The sequence below is a fragment of the Engraulis encrasicolus genome, chromosome 18 (genome assembly GCF_034702125.1).
Source record: "Engraulis encrasicolus isolate BLACKSEA-1 chromosome 18, IST_EnEncr_1.0, whole genome shotgun sequence".
In the NCBI taxonomy this organism is placed as follows: Eukaryota; Metazoa; Chordata; class Actinopteri; order Clupeiformes; family Engraulidae; genus Engraulis; species Engraulis encrasicolus.
This window is the reverse complement of record NC_085874.1, coordinates 14,642,228-14,650,413: the sequence shown is the minus strand read 5'-3', so window position 1 is coordinate 14,650,413 and position 8,186 is coordinate 14,642,228. Positions and strand designations below refer to the sequence as shown.

The window sequence follows — 8,186 nt, the reverse complement described above, 5'->3', positions numbered from 1 at the left end:
AATGCACCTTCTGTCTGATTTTGGTAACTGTAATGAGCAGAACTGTGTTTATTTACTGTGAAGTATAAAATAATGCACTTCCTGATCACATCAAGTCGTGGGGTAGCCTCAAAAGAACATGTTTTGGTAGTCTACTCTTGGACACTGTAATGAGCAGAACTGACATGAAAACATCTACAAAGTAAAGAAAGACTTGAATATTTCCTCTGGGCATTCCATCACAATACAGTATTTGAGTGTTTATTTACTGTGAAGTATAAAATAATGCACTTCCTGATCACATCAAGTCGTGGGGTAGCCTCAAAAGAACATGTTTTGGTAGTCTACTCTTGGACATAGGCTACGAAAGGGCTGGGGATTTTTGCTGTCATCAATCTTCAAAAGTAAATTGGGACAATGGAAGATTGAAGCTAAATATAGCAGGTCCTTCTATTAGATGATTTACCACCAGGCCTGGTCTGTGGGAAAAATAGGGCCCAGGCAACAATTTTTCTTTTTCAAACATATCTGAAAATAGAGGCCCACAGGGCCCACCGGGAAATGCCCATTATGCCAGATGGCCAGTCCAGCCCTGCCTACAAGTGGTATAAGCTCAGCAAAGGATTCAAGCCAGATTCACCTTAGGGTGATAGTCTCTTGAACAGATACATGTTAGTCTGCCACTCTATTCCAATAGGGTCACTTGTCTGTGATGTCGCCACTCTATTCCAATAGGGTCACTTGTCTGTGATGTCGCCACTCTATTCCGATAGGGTCACTTGTCTGTGATGTCATTATGATGTGTCCTTGGAGATGGTTCTAAAACCTCACCTGAGTAATAGAGACACTAATTTAGCAGGAGGACACTGAAGAGTACAGTTGGATTGCTGTTTGCTCCTGGACATTGACACACGCCTCACATAGTGTGGGACTCAGATGGACAGCAAAAGTCAGGGGTGCAGGGCAATCATCATACTGTAAGTACATGAACATCTACATAGCATTGTCATATCAGTATCAATAGGTTTTATAGCTCAACTTCGACATGAATACACACACACACACACACACAGAGGGAGAGAGAAGGGGGGCGGCAGAGACATGAAGAGACAATGTTCCAGAGCTCCTACACCTTTGGTATAAGCTCAGCAAAGGTTTCAAGCATGATTCACCTTACGGTGATACAATAGTCTCTTGAACTGTTAGTCTGCCACTCTATTCCAATGGGGTCACTTGTCTGTGATGTCATTATGATGTGTCCTTGGAAATGGTTCTAAAACCTCACCTGAGTATACAGACACTCTTTTAGCAGCAGGACACTGAAGAGTACAGTTGGATTGTTGTTTGCTCCTGGACATTGACGCACGCCTCACATAGTGTGGGACTCAGATGGACAGCAAAAGTCAGGGGTGCAGGGCAATCATCATACTAGACAGGAAGAGACAATGTTCCAGAGCTCCCACACCTTTATACTATCGTACAAGTGCTATACGCTCAGCAAAGGATTCAAGCACGGTTCACCTTAGGGTGATAGTCTCTTGAACAGATACATGTTAGTCTGCCACTCTATTCCAATAGGGTCAGTTGTTTGTGATGTCTGCCACTCTATTCCAATAGGGTCACTTGTCTGTGATGTCATTATGATGTGTCCTTGGAGATGGTTCTAAAACCTCACCTGAGTATACACGCACTCATTTAGCAGCAGGACACTGAAGAGTACAGTTGGATTGCTGTTTACTTCTGGACATTCACACATACCTCACATAGTCTGGGACTCGGAAGGACAGCAAAAGTCAGGTGTGCAGGCCAATCATCATGCTGTAAGTACATGCACATCAACATAGCATTGTCATACCAGTAAGAATAGGTTTTATAGCTCAACTTCAACATGAAGACACACACACACACACACACACACACACACACACACACACACAGACACACACACACACACACACACAGACACACACACACACACACACACACACACACACACACACACACACACACACACACACACACACACACACACACACACACACACACACACAGAGACAGAGGGAGAGAGACGGGGGCAGAGAGACAGGGAGAGACAATGTTCCAGAGCTCCCACACCTTTATACTACCCTACAAGTGGTATAACCTCAGCAAAGGATTCAAGCATGGTTCACCTTACGGTGATAGTCTCTTGAACAGATACACGTTAGTCTGCCACTCTATTCCAATAGGGTCACTTGTCTGTGATGTCATCTGCTTTTTTCCATCTTAGAAATGTCAACAAAGTGCGCGGCTTGGCCCCCCGACAAGACGCTGAGAAACTTATTCATGCCTTTGTCACCAGTAGGATAGACTACTGCAATGCTCTCTTCTCTGGTCTCCCAAAAAAATTAATTGACAAATTGCAACTCATTCAAAATTCTGCGGCAAGAATCCTAACAAGAACCAGAATGAGAGAGCACATCTCTCCTGTCTTGGCAGACCTGCACTGGTTACCTGTCTCATACAGAATCGACTTTAAGATTCTGCTCACAGTATTTAAAGCATTAAATGGACTTGCCCCTAGTTATATCTCAGACATGCTCTCTTTTTATGCCCCTGCTCGAGCTCTCAGGTCCACTGATGCCAAGCTGCTAAGGACCCCCACCCCCCCGCAAAAGAAGATCGGCGACGCCGCGTTTGCCTGCTATGCGCCCAAGAGATGGAACGCCCTCCCCATCGAGATCCGATCAGCCACCTCCGTCGACTCCTTCAAGAAGCAGCTGAAGACCCACCTCTTCATCCTTGCCAACTCCTAGCTGCCAAGGCGTCATAGTGTCCCAGCTGCCGCAGCGCCCTTACTACTCGCAACCAGCCCTGGCAGGGGGCTCCCCTAGGTGGCCGCTGGTCTCTGCCTGAGGTTTCTTCCTGACTAAAGGGTTTTTTTTTCTCAGACCTCACTGAGCTTTTTCTTCCCCCTTACAAACTATGAATCAAGCGAAAGGGAGTTTTTTCCTCACCCCTGATGCCACCAGGGGCCGCACTTGAGCCCCCAATCTCTGTGTGACTATCTATGACTTATGATAGGCCCAGCCACTATGGACCTTACGCATCTAAGAATCCTGGTCCTAACCTACGTTGACCTTATGACTCTACAATCTCTGTCTATCTCTTCTTCCTCTGCCTTCCTGCTATTTCTGCCTCTCCTCTATACCTCTCCTTTTAAATCTATCTCTAACAATGTTTTTTTTCCCATTTGTTAAGCACTTTGAGTTACATGCCTTGTATGACACAGTGCTATACAAATACAATTATTATTATTATTATAAATTATTATTATTATGATGTGTCCTTGGAGATGGTTCTAAAACCTCACCTGAGTATACAGACACTCATTTAGCAGCAGGACACTGAAGAGTACAGTTGGATTGCTGTTTACTTCTAGACATTCACACATACCTCACATAGTCTGGGACTCGGAAGGACAGCAAAAGTCAGGTGTGCAGGCCAATCATCATGCTGTAAGTACATGAACAGCATGATCATATCAAGAATAGATTTTATAGCTCAACTTCAACATGAAGACACACACACACACACACACACACACACACACACACACACACACACACACACACACACACACACACACACACACACACACACACACACACACACACACACACACACACACACAGAGGGACTTCAACATGAACACAGAGAGAGAGAGAGAGAGAGAGAGAGAGAGAGAGAGAGAGAGAGAGAGAGAGAGAGAAGGGAGGGGGTGGTAGACAGTGAGACAGGGAGAGACAGTGTTCCAAAGCTCCTACACCTGTATACTACCCTACTGTACAAGCAGGCCTGGACTGGGGGACAAATTCAGCCCGGGAACTTAAAGCTTAAAGGAGCCCCTCATAATTAGCGGTGCAGAACTGATTTTTTATTTTTCTACAAATAGGGGCCCACAAGGGTGCGGGGGCCACTGGGAAATGCCCGCTATGCTAGATGACCTGTCCAGCCCTGTTTACCACTGATGATTTATTACTAATCTACTCCCCCAGTCACTCTTGACAACGAAATATCCTCAAAACTTTGCATGCCTTGTACAGGGCAGTTACCTCTTTGAGAACCAAAGGGATAGTACTCCTGACAGTACTAGCTCGCCACTGAGGGCTCAAACCAACAACCTCCCAGTCACACCCGCAGTTCGTCATAAGAACAGGGGAAAGGTAACACTGAGCTAAAGGTTTAGGGCCTTGGTCTCCAAAAAAAGGCCCGCCGGCCAAATCTGGCCCGGGCATGGTAAACATTTGGCCCGCCATGAGGTTGGAACAAATGGAATGGTAAATGTGTGTGATTTTCTGTCACTAAAACTTCAGTGGGTCATACCTCTCCAAAGCATTCACACAGAGTCAGATCTTATGATAACAGTCTTGTTACAGAAGAAGGTTACAAGAAGGTAAAACGGAAAAGCGAAAATCTGTTCTCTTTCCAGACATTTAACTTGTTTCTCATTGGGTTGGGGCGTTGGTCTGGCCCACAGTCTCACATGCTCTACATAATTTGGCCCTTGGAGAAAAATAATTGGAGACCACTGATCTAGGGACTTATACTGTAGCTCAGTGCTGCAGCATCTGTATGGGGCTCCAGGAGAGATGATTACTAACATTCTAACACGGAACTCTGGTAGCTGGCATCCATTACAGAGGGCATATTTTATTCTGCCACAAAAGGCGTTTTTCCACATACATCCTGGCTGTGCCGTGTCCGTGTCGTGTCGAGTGGTGCTGAGTGGTACTGTGAAGTGGTACTGTCCATTACAAACCGTGTTACCCGGAGTATGGTTGGACTTACGTTTTTGATGTCGTCACATAGTATTATTTTACGTAGGGTAGTTCACTTAATGTAAGGCCGACAGATATCTCAGCCATCGGAGGAGGCTATAGTTTCAGCAACCTCATATTGAGATATTGCGATGTTGATTTCTGCCTTTGATTTTCATATCACAGTAATACAGTGTCAAACCAAAGAGCATTCTAAGAGAGTTGATCTGTTGGCCACCGTGATTATATTTTTGATTCACCGGTGACGACGAGCTTCTGGGTAATAGGCTGTGAAAGACCCGCTCAGCTCACTTCAGCCGGCTGGCTGAGTTGAGCTGTGTCATGCTCAATCAAAATGCAAGAAGTGGCGGCCGAGTAGTGCTGTGTCAAGCTGTATCCGGGTAGAAAACAGGCAGTGGAAAAGATCCTTAAGTCAGCAGTGTGTTACCTCTTGGCATGTCCACAGTACTCTCCTGCCTTGAGGAAAGAAAACACATTTATTCAGGTAATTGATGTGGAAATTGAAATTGATTACACATCTCTTTTTTTGTTGTGGTTCACTTCCGCCTGAGAGATGTCTATAGGCAAGCTGCTTGGGGGGGGCAGTATCTACCTTGGCACCACCCATCTCTCGCAGCCCCAAGCGCATCTCAACTCAGTTTGTGATTAAGCTCAGACCTCTTTCAGAACATTTTGGCAATCACCTTTTTGAGCCATTTTAATCTATCAACGTGAACACTCGTCCATTTTCAATTACTTAGCTAATCCTTGTTTTCAAAGCTGAGTAAAATGGAATTCCATAAAGGATTACTCATTCTTTATGCATTTATTTATTTATTTTGCTCCTGGCTATGTCAGAGCTGTCCTTGAATCAAATGTGAGTGGGTTGGGTTTACTTTTGACTCTTATTTGACAGACTCAGCGGTTTTCACACCTTAATAAACAACAATGGCTTGGCAGTTGCTGTTCCCCTCTGGAATGAAATGGTCTGAATAAATGCCCTCTCTCACCACTCTCTGGAAAGTGGCAAACACTTCCCCACCCCTCTCTGTGACAAATGATGCCACCGAAGTGGTCATCCATTGCTGTGCAAGCCAACAGATCAAACGAGCCTATAAATACATGGCTCGTGGAAATCTTCATTTATCCACACTCTACACCCATGAGGATTCACAGACAAAAAAAAGATTTGTAGCAGAAGAGGAGGGGAAAAAGGAGGAGGAGAGAGAAATGGAGAAACAAAGAATGGAAGAACATGAAAAGGAATACAGTAAACTGGAGTTAAAGTTTAATTAATAACTGTCCCGAGTCAGTCGATGGTTATGTGAATCATTCATTCGTAAGTGAATGATGACTCTCGCAGCCACTTCCATTGTCCGCTGTCAGAAAACCCCAAATGCAACTTTTTGACAGAGCGGTCCAAACGTGTGTCGTGAGAAACACTTTTCATACGAAAAATCGCTTTACATACCGTATTCAGATTTGTATCAGCTGCTGGCATTCCATGATGAAAAACATTCTCACAGCTAGTTTATTTCTAACAGCTTATTTTTTAATTACGATGTAGATTTTGAGACAGGCATGCCACGGGCACCGTGCAAACGACGTCATCCTACCTTGTGCCCCTTTAAGACTTTGTGACTTCGACTCCAGTGACTTGGTCCCATGTCTGCTGTGTAGTTATGCAGCTCTGTAAATTGAGGATGCATATTCTGTCAATGCAGAACTGACAGGTAGACAAGGAAACTGACAGGAGGGTAGCAACACAGGTCAGTTGTCTAGGGCCCAGGCTCAGAAATGGGCCCTCATTATATTGTATGGACTGGTTGGGGGACCCTTCTGATGATGTTGTCCTGGGCCTTGCCAAAGCTGTAAGTGGGCCTGAGGGCACTGGGATATTATAGCATAGACATGTGACAGCCCACAGCACAACATGTACTTATACATACAGTACATATTGCAGTGTGTGTGTGTGTGTGTGTGTGTGTGTGTGTGTGTGTGTGTGTGTGTGTGTGTGTGTGTGTGTGTGTGTGTGTGTGTGTGTGTGTGTGTGTGTGTGTGTGTGTGTCTTCAGTCAAGGACTAAAATCCTATCCTATTTTATAAAGCAGTGTTACTCCCCACTCTCCTGTATGGGCCAGAGACCTGGACCACATTCAGCAGGCACCTGAGAGCACTTGAGGCCTTTCATCAGAGATACCTTGGGAGAATGCTCAGGATAACCTGGCAGGACTGACGAACAAACACCAGTGTCCTGGAGGAGGCTTGCGTCCCTATCATCACTGCCATCATCGCACAGCACAGCACAAGCTCAGATGGACTGGCCATGTCATCCGGATGTCTGACTCTCGCCTCCCCAAACAAGTCCTGTATTCACAGCTTGTTGAAGGAAAACGCGCCCCAGGAGGTCAAAAGAAGAGGTACAAGGACAACATCAAAGATAACATCAGGAAGTGCCATACACCCCTTTACACCTGGGAGGCTACAGCAAAGAACAGGCCTGTCTGGAGACGAGCTGTTCGAGAGGGGGCTGCACAATATAACCGCGATCTTCACAGTGCTGCAGAACAGAAGCGCTAACAGAAGAAGGTCACAGCTGCCAACAAGGTGCCACCAAAACCCATAACTACCCCTGCCCATCCGTGCCCACGTTGCCCCAAGGTCTGTGGATCCAGGATTGGCCTCTTTGCCCACCTGAAGACCAATAAGGACCAGAATGAGGACAGACATACTCGAATACGAGTGTCTGACGATGATGGTGTGTGTGTGCGTGCGTGCGTGCGCGCGTGTATGTGATGTTTATTTGTTGTTGTACACCATCATTTCCTTGGTGGTATCACTATGATCTCTTAGATGCAGGCATTTGTACATTATGTGAATTTCCTTTACCTGCCTTCCTACCCCCATGGCTCATCTCTGAATTACAACATCGAGATGTAGGACAGACTGACTGCCTCTGAATGTGCTACTCTTCTGATAAAGTCTTGTGAAGATAAAGTCATGGAATAAATAACTACGTCTTTCTCCCACCTCTTTCCAGTGGGACATAAAATAGACATTTTCTTGTCCACAACTCTCAGATAGAGGAGCAGAGGGAGCACAAGTCTGTTATCTTGTTGAAGTTGTTTCCATAGAGTAGCCTGTATACATTACATTTGTACTTTCCTGATACACTATGTATGTGACTAGGCCTTATGTCAATATAAAAGATATAAAATACAAATGACCAAGCAATGTTTTCCCCCTAGAACTCTGAGGAATTGCATGCATTCCAAACCTTGACAAGTACGTCCTAAACCATGTATTATGTGTATAAATAATCAGACAATCATCTCTAAACACATTCACATTCATAGTCTAATTTATATTTCCAATAGGCCTAAATAAGTATGGCACACACATTGGCCTT

The 8,186-nt window shown here is 45.1% G+C and overlaps 1 protein-coding gene across 1 annotated transcript in view; it reads left to right on the top strand.

The window, feature by feature from the left end:
• The first annotated feature begins 888 nt into the window (after positions 1–888).
• Positions 889–8,186, top strand: part of LOC134469061 (complement C1q tumor necrosis factor-related protein 3-like) — a 50,081-nt gene continuing 42,783 nt past the window's right edge. Inside the window, exon 1 of the mRNA XM_063223079.1 lies at positions 889–956. The gene's annotated coding sequence lies outside the window, so the exon portion shown is untranslated. The remainder of the gene's footprint in view (positions 957–8,186) is intronic.